Source organism: Malaya genurostris, chromosome 1 (genome assembly GCF_030247185.1).
Source record: "Malaya genurostris strain Urasoe2022 chromosome 1, Malgen_1.1, whole genome shotgun sequence".
NCBI classification, from domain to species: domain Eukaryota; kingdom Metazoa; phylum Arthropoda; class Insecta; order Diptera; family Culicidae; genus Malaya; species Malaya genurostris.
The window spans coordinates 140,098,180-140,109,158 of record NC_080570.1 but is presented as its reverse complement, the minus strand read 5'-3'; positions in this window follow the sequence as shown (position 1 = coordinate 140,109,158).

Sequence of the window (10,979 nt, the reverse complement as noted above, 5' to 3'; positions counted from 1 at the left end):
CTGATCGTTACCGCTCGTTCGGATCTAACTAGAGTAAAGAAACCTATATTTGAATTGACCGGGCAAACGAGTCGGTTACGGAGTTACCCTTTCGGCGAAATGTCCCTTTCGGCGAAATAACCCTTTCGGCAAAATGACCTCTTCGACAAAACGACTTTTGGCGAAATGACCCGCTTCCCAGTAGCAGTTGCAGTTCGTAAACTGAAGAGAAGAACCAGTTGAATAGTGCTGGGTGCGATTTTTTAAGCTACTTGGCATGGATGGCGATTTCTAGTTGGGCCATGGTTACAAAAGTATGAAAATCTCACCTCCAGTACGACTGGTTCCAGCGCATCATAATTCTACTATTTCTGTTGGCGACCAATTGTTAAAAGTGGCATGATGCCAAATCCGGCCAGAATGACTACGTAGTAATGGTAACAATCACTTCTTTATGTGTTCTTCACAGTAAATTTCTTTGTTTACCGTTCCGGTAGTGATAAAGATTTAGCTTGTTCGACCACAGTCTCATATTGCCTGCCAAACCTAACATTTTTGTTAGGAATATTGGCCTTTTTCTTCGTCGTCCTGAAACGCTACTCCACGCCGTTCCGTTTCATGGCAGTAGAAGAAGACTAATTAAATTATCAAAAGTGTTCGTACCCGTTGTCCAGAAGAAAAAATGCACCAACACATATGACGATTCAATTAAAAAAAGTTCTTATTTTGGTATTCGTATATGTCGAGCTGGGAAAAATTAAATTAACACGATTTTTTCTAGTGTGTATCGAGTGTCCAACGGGACACTCGTAACCTGTTTATCATTCGTTTTTCCTGACAGCTATGAGACGGGAAATTTCAACATCAGTTATATCGGAAGGTAACATTCTGCAACGCAAAACCGCTATTGAACCGGTCTGTCTAAGTTAAATTGAATGATTTTTGACAGCTGCGTACAAACCTTGAGTAGTTCGTTCATGAAAGAACTCGGTGATCGTTGCTGTCCACCGATCTCTACTAGGCAGTTAAAGAGCGTGAAAAGCTTAGTAAAAGTACCATTGTATGTCCTCTGGTGACCTGACCAGAGACCGTTTCAACTCTGGGATCAACACGTACGAAACATCCTTGGGCAATTTCAGACGTAGAAAGCCAGCTGTTTCACCGTCCAGCTCTTCTTCCAAATTGAACTGGAAGAACCCGCCAGTGTGCGCGCGTATTTTGTGTATGACCTTCTGAATCGATCAAAACCCGAGCCGGTCATGTCTAAAAATAGTAGTTTTTTTATTATTCGCCAGGCGCGCGAATCTTGAACTTTTCGACGTCCGGCGGCTGTCGAGTGTGCCGATCGCCCGCACGGAACGGAAGCAACAACTTGTTTTCTTGCTACTTTTTGCTGTAATTTTTGTCTTTTTTCGTCTTCCTTTTGAACGGTTGTGAGATGCGTCGTTCTGTCTGCCAGAGACTGGTTCGAATAAAAAACCTATATAAAATGAAGCATTTGCCCTCGAACTGTCTTAAATTTGGGATCGAGACTAATGTTTTATTGCTTCGGTTGGATTGGATTAGGCTGGTCAATTTGTTAGATTTGCTCCGATAAAACACGCAAAATGTCAACTTCCAGAAACCGGATTTTTCTCAAATTTTTAATTTTTGGCATAGTAATAGGATCTTGGTCACCAAACGGCCACTCCTCAGTAAACTTCACGGATTCAGGAAAATCTCGCCCAAACCTTGGTGTAATCATCTCGTTTGGCAAGCCATTCCAAGATCCATCAATCAACTCGAAACCAACCGAACGAAATCCAACGTCAAAATTCTCACGATTCTTGTTATGATAATCGGCATCGACCACCGTACCGATGGAGTTCTGGTTTATTCCTAATAACAGGCCTTTGCCTCCTTTGCCACTGTTCCAATGTAGAATAAAAATCGAAGGTTGCCAACCTGCTGACTGACGAACGGTGAGGCGAGGTACCGAGGGGCTCCGGTGATTTGACACTTTTTGATTACCTTTCGATTACATTATTTAGATACCTGGCTTCGAAGCTGGGTCAGCGTTGGCCATTTGCATAAATGATTATGCAATTTTTATCCCACTCGTCGTCGTCGTCGTCGTCGTCGTCGTCGTCGTCGTCGTCGCACTGAACAAGATCGCGCTCTAATCGAGAATGCTTTTTTTCTTCTCTTGGTTTCTTGCTGCTTCACCTAGGCAAGCAATTTATCACATTGCACACCCCCAGGGAAAATTCTTACCGGTGGTGGCGCGCGCGACACAAAACAGTAGGACGTTCTGCCCGCCGGTTAATTCTGCGCGGCTCCGGCTCCGGACACATGGGTAACAAGGTTCGTTATGAATGAGCAACGAGAGGAGGAGGTCTTAGCTCGCATCGTAGAGTAATGGGAGGATTTCATTTACAGCAAGCAAGACTTGCAGTAGTCGTTTGGTTTGATTTTTATTCTTGAATTCCAATTACAAATCTAGCCCTCACAAATGAGCTTCGTTTCGAATTGAAGTATTGACGTGGAGTTATGATATTTTTATTGCTAATAGACCTATCGTCGTATTTCAAATTGATTGATTCTAATGAAGTTACAATTATAGTATTTGATTCTAAGATTGAACACGGTATTTTTTTCATCATGATTAATCAAACATCATTAGTGACTTTTCTTATAATCCCATACTTAAGTAATAGATTCGATAACGATCTGTTCACTCTAAAAAACATGAATATATTTTGTTGCAAACTTTTTAAGCTAAGTTACCAAAAATAATTTGTTACCAGACACCAGATAACTATAATTTACAATCCTGTAATAAATTGAGCTATTTTTCCAATGTAACTATTCACGAATAGAAAAAAATAATCGACCAATATAATCATTCCCTTGTATAAATTAAAAAAAAAAATGAATATTATATTTTTGAACCATTCTGGTTGACGACCTTTCATTCGATTCGAGACAAAGGCAGACTTTAAACAGCTTCCCGGAATGTCTTTTTATACTGTCATGCAACTGAACGGCCTTAGAGGAGCATTTCCAGATGAAGAAAAACTCCAAATTTCCTAAAAAATATTCTGTTTGGCATACAATATGCAGCTGTGGTCGAGCAAACCGAAGCTTCATAGCTACCGGAGCGGTAAACCAGGAGATATATCGTGAAGAATGCCAGCAATGGCGCTCCCTTGCTATTCTGGTCTGATTTGGCATCTTGTCACTACGCCAAAGATGTTCTGGAACGGTATTAAACGAATGTAGTTCATGTCGTAACGAAAGAGGCGAGTCCACCTAACTGTCCGGAGTTGCGACCTACCAGGGAAAATACGGGCCCAGGGGGATTGCAATATCATATGAGAATAAATCCTCAGTGTATTTCCCACACCAAAATGCTCTCTCTTACTAAAAAAAATTCATCGTGTTTTATGCTTAAAAATTCGATTTTCAAAATTTAAAGTCAATTTAAAAAAAACATTATTTTTGATTTTGATGAAATGTCCTAAAATTTAAAAAAAAAAAACGATTTAAAAATCGAAGTCTTTTTTACTCTTTTTGTTTCAGATAGTTTTAGTCGATAAATTAAAACTCTAAACTTAGCACAAAAATACTGACAAAATTCCAAATCTAGTCGTACAATGAAAAATTCGATTTTAAATTTTAAAGTCAATTTATATAATAAATAAAACATAATTAAAATATTACAATTCGAGTTCACTTTGCATACTTTTTTCCAAAGCTGATATAGACTATCTTTTGAAAAGGGTTCTATATTTTCACAATTTTTTTCGGATGGTTGCTGAATTTCGAATAAAAATTCTGAAAAGAAATCAATATCGAGTACTTTACTGAAAAAAAAAACAAATTTTAACCAATTTAGATCAATTTGCAAAAAAACAAACACCGTTTTTGATTTTGATGAAATTTCGCAAAATTTGTGAATAAGAAATCGAAATCTGGAAATATTACAAATACAAAATTCCGAAAAATACTGAAAATATCCAAATTGAACCCTACACCGAAAAAAATCGATTCCAGAACTTTAAAGCCAATTTACAAAAAAATACACCAATATTTAATTTTGATGAAATTTCCGAAAATTGTAAAATAAACATACTTTACAAAATCCAAATCGTATTTGACACTGAAAAAATCGGTTTCTAAAATTAAAAATGTTAAACTTAGAACAAAAATACTGACAAAATTTCAAATCTAGTCGTACACTGAAAAAATTGATTTTAGAAATAATGCACAGAGAACTCGATTTGGATTATTTTATATATGTTTTATTGAATTTTGGTAAATTCTATCAAAATCATATTTTGGTGTTTTTAGGGTAAATATTAAACACCAAAATATGATTTTATGACTTTCCAAAATTTAATAAAACATAAAAAATAATCCAAATCGAGTTCACTTTGCATTATTTTATTTAAAACTGGTCTAGACTGTTTTTTTAAAAAGGCCAAGTTTCCCAAAAAATATTTTGTTTGGCTGACAATATGAAGCTGTGGTCGAGCAAGCCGGAATGGTAAACAAGGAAATATACCGCGAAGAATGCGTAGAAAAGCGATTGTTACCATTCCTACGCAGCAATGACACTTCTTCGATATTCTGGTTTGATTTGGCATCTTGTCACTACGCCAAAGATGTTCTGGAACGATATTAAACGAATTGAGTTCATGTTGTAACGAAAGAGGCGAGTCCACCAAACTGTCCGGAGTTGCGACCTACCAGGGAAAATACGGGCCCAGGGGGATTGCAATATCATATGAGAATAAATCCTCAGTGTATTTCCCACACCAAAATGCTCTCTTTCTAAAAAAATTTAAAAATTTTTGTTTCAGATAGTTATAGTCGATAAATTAAAACTACTCTAAACTTAGCACAAAAATACTGACAAAATTCCAAATCTAGTCGTACAATGAAAAAATCGATTTTAAAATTTAAAGTCAATTTATATAATAAATAAAACATAATTAAAATAATACCAGTCGAGTTCACTTTGCATACTTTTTTCTCCGAAGCTGATATAGACTATCTTTTGAAAAGGGTTCTATATTTTCACAATTATTTTTCGGATGGTTGCTGAATTTCGAATAAAACTTATGAAAAAAAATCAATATCGAGTCCTTTACTGAAAAAAAAAACAAATTTTAAACATTTTAGATCAATTTACAAAAAAACAAACACCGTTTTTGATTTTGATGAAATTTCGCAAAATTTGTGAATAAGAAATCGAAATCTCGAAATATTAAAAATACAAAATTCCGAAAAAATACTGAAAATATCCAAATTGAGTCCTACACCGAAAAAAATCGATTCCAGAACTTTAAAGCCAATTTACAAAAAAATACACCAATATTTGATTTTGATGAAATTTCCGAAAATTGTAAAATAAACATACTTTAATAAATCCTAATCGTATTTGACACTGAAAAAATCGGTTTCTAAAATTAAAAATGTTAAACTTAGAACAAAAATACTGACAAAATTTCAAATCTAGTCGTACACTGAAAAAATTGATTTTAAAAATAATGCACAGTGAAAATATGATTGTGATAGTATTTCCCAAAATTTAATAAAACATATATAAAATAATCCAAATCGAGTTCACTTTGCATTATTTTTTAAAAACTGATCTAGAATGTATTTTAAAAAAGGTTCTATATTTTGACAATTTTGTTTTCGGATGGTTATAGTCGAAAAATGAAAAGTGCTAAATTTGGAATAAATATACTGAAAAAAATCTTATCGAATACTACACTGAAAAAAAAAACAATTTTAAAAATTTGAAGTCAATTTAATTTTGATTTTGATTAAATTTCCCAAATTTAATTTGAAAAAAACTTCTAAAAAATTTGTCAAGTTTCACGCTTAAATTGATTTACCATGTCTTTGGGAATGCTTTTAAAGCTGATTTAGACTGTCTTTTGAAAGGGGTTCTATATTTTGACAATTTTGTTTTCGGATGGTTAGAGTCGAAAAATAAAAAGTGGAATAAATATACTGATAAAAATCGTATCAAGTACTACACTAAAAAAAACAACTTTAAAAAATTACAAAAAAAAGTACTAGTTTTGTTTTTAATTAAATTTCTTAAATTTAATAAAAAAAAAATCTAAAAAATTTGTCAAGTTTCACGCTAAAAAATTTTTAAAATTTAAAGTCAACTTTCAAAAAATTTTGTTTGATTTTGATGAAATTTATTAAAATTTTCAAAAATCGCTAAAAAACTAGGTCGAGTTTACTTTGCATGCTTTGTTCATTTTTTCAAAATTAATATACAATGTCTTTGGAAAAAGATAAAAGTTACTTTTTATCATATTTTTCAGATGGGTTAAGTCGAAAAATTAAAATTGCGAAACGTAGAACAAAAATACTGACAAAATTCAAAATCAAGCCCTACACTGCAAAAAATGGATTTTAAAAACTTAAAATCAATTTATAAAATTTATAAAACATAATTAAAATAATACAAATCGAGTTCACTTTGCATACTTTTTTTCCAAAGCTGATATAGACTATCTTTTGAAAAGGGTTCTATATTTTCACAATTTTTTTTCGGATGGTTGTTAAATTTCGTATAAAAATTTTAAACATTTTAGATCAATTTACACAAAAAGCGTCATTTCTTTTAATTTTGTTGGAAATTTTCCAAAAAAAAATAAAATTTCTGTAAAAATCACTTTGATTACTTCGTTTTTTTTTAAATTGATTAAGAATGTCGTTTGAAAAGGGTCATACATATTTTTTCCCTTTTTTCAGATGGTTCTAGTCGAAAAATTGTAAATGCTAAATTTAGAACAAAAGTACTAACAAATTTCCAAATCTACCCCTACACTGCAAAAAATCGATTTTAGAAACTTAAAATCAATTTACAAAAAAAAACATTTTTGATTTTGATGAAACTTCCCAAAATTCAATAAAATATATTTAAAATAATCCAAATCGTGCTCACTTTGCATACTTTTTTCCAAAGCTGATCTAGACAGTCTTTTGAAAAGGGTTCAATGTTTCAGATTTTTTTCAAATAGTAATAGTCGATAAATAAGAAAAATGCTAAATTAAAAAAAAATCAAATGAGCTCTACACTGAAAAATATCGATTTTAAAAATTTCGAGCCATTCACTAAAAAACACATTTTTGATTTTGATGTAAATTTTTCAGAAAGTTTTAGAATTAATTTAATGGAAAAATCCAAATCGAGTTCACTTTACATGTTTGTTAATATTTGTCAAAATTGATTTTTTTGTAAGTGCTTTTAGAAAAGTGTCAAACTAATGCTAAATTTAGCACAAAAATGCAGACAAAATTCCCAATTCAATCCTACACTCAAAAAAAAAAATCGATTTTAAAAACTTAAAATCAATTTACAAAAAAAATACATTTTTGATTTCGAAGAAATTTCCCAAAATTTATTAGAACATATTTAAAATAATCCAAATCGAGTTCGCTTTGCATACTTTTTTTCCAAAGCTGATCTAGACTGTCTCTTGAAAAGGATTCTATATTTTCACAATTTTTTTTTCTGATGGTTTTAGTAAAAAAATAAAGAATGCTAGATTTGGAATAAAAATATATAAAAAAAATCCATATCCTTCACAGGAAAAAAAGAGAATTTTGTGTCGATTTACAAAAAACAGACAACGCTTTTGATTTTGATGAAATTTTGCAAAATTTTTGGATAAAAATACTCGTGAAATCGAAAATAATAAATTCCGAAAATATACAGAAAAAAATTTCAAATAAAGCCCTACACTGAAAAAAAAAACGATTCAAAAAATTTAAAGCCAATTTACAGAAAAAAAAACACCATATACTGTTTTGATGAAATTTCCCGATATTTTAACATAAAACAACTTTAAAAAATCCAATTTGGGAAATTTTATCCAAATCAAAACTAATATTTTTGTTTGTATATTGACATAACATTTTTAATTTTTTTTCAGTGTTGTACTCGATATGAATTTTTTCAGTATTTTTATTCCAAATTTAGCACTTTTTGTTTTTCAACTATAACCATCCGAAAACAAAATGGTCAAATTTCTACACTGAAAAAAATCGCTGTTAAAAATTTAAAATCATTTACAAAAAAAACATCATGTTTTATATTAATGGGAAATTTCTCCGAAAGTTTTGGAATGAAATTACTGGAAAAAATTCAAACCGAGTTGAATTTGTGTATTTTTTTTATTTTCAAAATTGATCCAGAATGTCGTTTAAAAAGGGTCAGACGTACTTTTTTACCATTATTTTTTCAGACCGGTATAGTCGAAAAATTGAAAATACTAAATTACGAATAGAAATACGGCAACAATCCCGAATCGAGTTTTACTAGAAAAAAAATTGGTTTTAAAAGTTGCAAGTCAATTAACAACACCATGTTCAGTCGATGGCAACGATGGTTAAATTGAACGAATTACATTTCGAATAGCTTGTTCATCCACTGTACAGTCCAGATCTGGCCCCCAGTGATTAACGGTTATTTGTTGGTCTAAAAAAATGCTCGCCAGTAAGAAATTCAACTCAAATGGAGAAGCAATTGCTGATTGTGAATTTTGTTTTGAGGTAAAACACAAATACTTCTACAAGCACGACATCGAGAATTTAGAAAAGCGTTGAAATTGATGTATAAAATCGATGTTGGCTAACAAGTGTCACCCGACTCATTGAGTGATGTGTTACTAATTACCCTTCTAGCCTTGCAATCTACTCGACCTTAAGGCATTTGAACTAATGACGGTGTTTGATCTAATGACCTACTCTACCGTTTCAAATCAACTTTCACTGTGTCGATACGGGACAAAAATAGAATAAACAATTTTTTCTCCTTGATTTCTGTTACAAAATGTTCGCGCACTTGATGAGAGTGTTCTTTGAATAGATTTTTTCTCCTCGTCTATTTTCACTTTATGTGTATACATAATCAAATCTACACCGGGTAATTATCCTTGGCAATCAATTTCTCATTTCGACCGGTTTCGTTGCTGCGTGTTGGACAACTGCAGAACTGCTCGTTGCTTCCACGGCTCTGACCGAGCGGAATAAAAGCAGTATAAATAAAGCACCGCACTTGGGTAACAATTAAAATACTGTCGCAAAACGTACATCCCTGCCGTTTTGAGGTTGGAACATGTAAACAACTTTCGCCCAGAGTGGACAACATAATCGGCGATGAAACCCCCGCAAAACAGAAACCCAATGAACCAAGGTCGTCCGGCGAACCGGGGGTCGGTCGGTCGGTCGGTCGACTACCCATCCGCCAATTACGCATTGACGGTTCCTCCAAAGCCTTTTAAAAGCCAGTTAGAGGATGATGATGATGATCCACGCGCTTTATAGAATGACGAAAAAAACAGATTTGTTCGTTACTCACCCGAGCTATCCTATCGAGTGGAACTGCGTGCGTGTGTGTACTACGGCCGGCTGATTATTTCTACGTACGCCAGCTAAAGCCAGCTCATGGCCGGAAATTGAAATCGTCAAATCATGCATAAAGTATCGCTCCGTATCATCAAATTCTTTTTGTAAGTCCTTTTCAATCGACGCACCGGTCGGCCAGCGGCAGCGATTTCGATGAAAGTCCTCATTCCTAAGGAATCACTATCCCGATCAGATGGTCGAAACAAATGTCTAACAACTTGAAATATATAACTAAAGTTGTTTTAAATTAGGCTGATTGGTTGTTAAAATAACTGAAAAAATAACTAAAGTTGGCCTAGACAATAATTGATCGTCAATGAAAACAACTCCATATTACTCTCTCGGTAACCGGTTGCCCAGAGAACAGAAATTGGAAAATTTGAAGTCGACTTACAAATAAAAGCACCATTCTATTTTCCAATGAAATCCTGTTCCAACATAGATAGTTATGTTCCCTGTCAAACTTCCTTATGCAGAAAGACGGGCATTTAAAAAGAAATCTAACAGTAACTTTTTCTTATTCAGCACTGATACAATATCGGGCAACTAGCGGTGTAATTTTCTCACAAATTGAATATCATTGGAATCTTGAATGTTAGAGACTTTCTGTTTAGTTTAGTTTTCGATAAAACAATACTGGAAAAAAAAAATTTTGTTCGGAGAAGAAATAGTTTTTATTGTTTTTTTTTTTTTTACTTTTTAAAACTGCTCATCTTGCAATGTATGAACGATTTTACTTATAATTCTTCCTATCTTCGGATTTTTTTTTATCAAAATCAATGTTTTTTTTTTGCGAAAATGATTTTCAAATTTTTAAAGTCAATTTTTTCAGTGTAGGACTCGATATGATTTTTAGAGGATATTTAGGATACAGTATTTTTAGAAGATTTCACAGATTTTGTGAGAATCACTGATACAAAACTGGTGTTTTCCAGTATATTTACTCGAAAATTTGACCATTTTTTGTGAAAAAAAATTACAAAAATTTTGTACAAAAAATACTTGCTGGATTTGTCATTTATTCGACTGTTTCCGTTTTAAAATAAAAATTGTAAATCGATTTCAAATTTCTCAGCGTGGGACTGGATATGAATTTTTTTGTAAATTTGACTGATTTTGTGAAAATCACTGGATCAAAAATTTGTTATAGAATTTGTCATTTTCTCGTCAATTACCATTTGAAAAAAAGGTAAAATCTATTTTAAATTTTTTAAAGTCAATTTTTTTCAGTGCAGGACTGGATATGATTTTTATTTTCGAAAATTGAACTGATTTAGTGAAAATCACTGGTTCAAAAATTTATTGTAGAATTTGTCATTTTCTCGCCAGTTACCATTTGAAAAAAAAGTTTAAATCGATTTTAAACTTTTAAAGTCAATTTCTTTCAGTGTGGGACTCGATATGAACTTTTTTCGAAAGTTTGACTGATTTAGTGAAAATCATCGGTTCAAAAATTTGTTATATAACTTGTCATTTTCTCGCCAATTACCATTTGACAAAAAAATGTTGATATCAATTTTAAATTTTTTTAATAAATTTTTTTCAGTGTAGGGCTCGATATGAATTTTTTTTCGAAA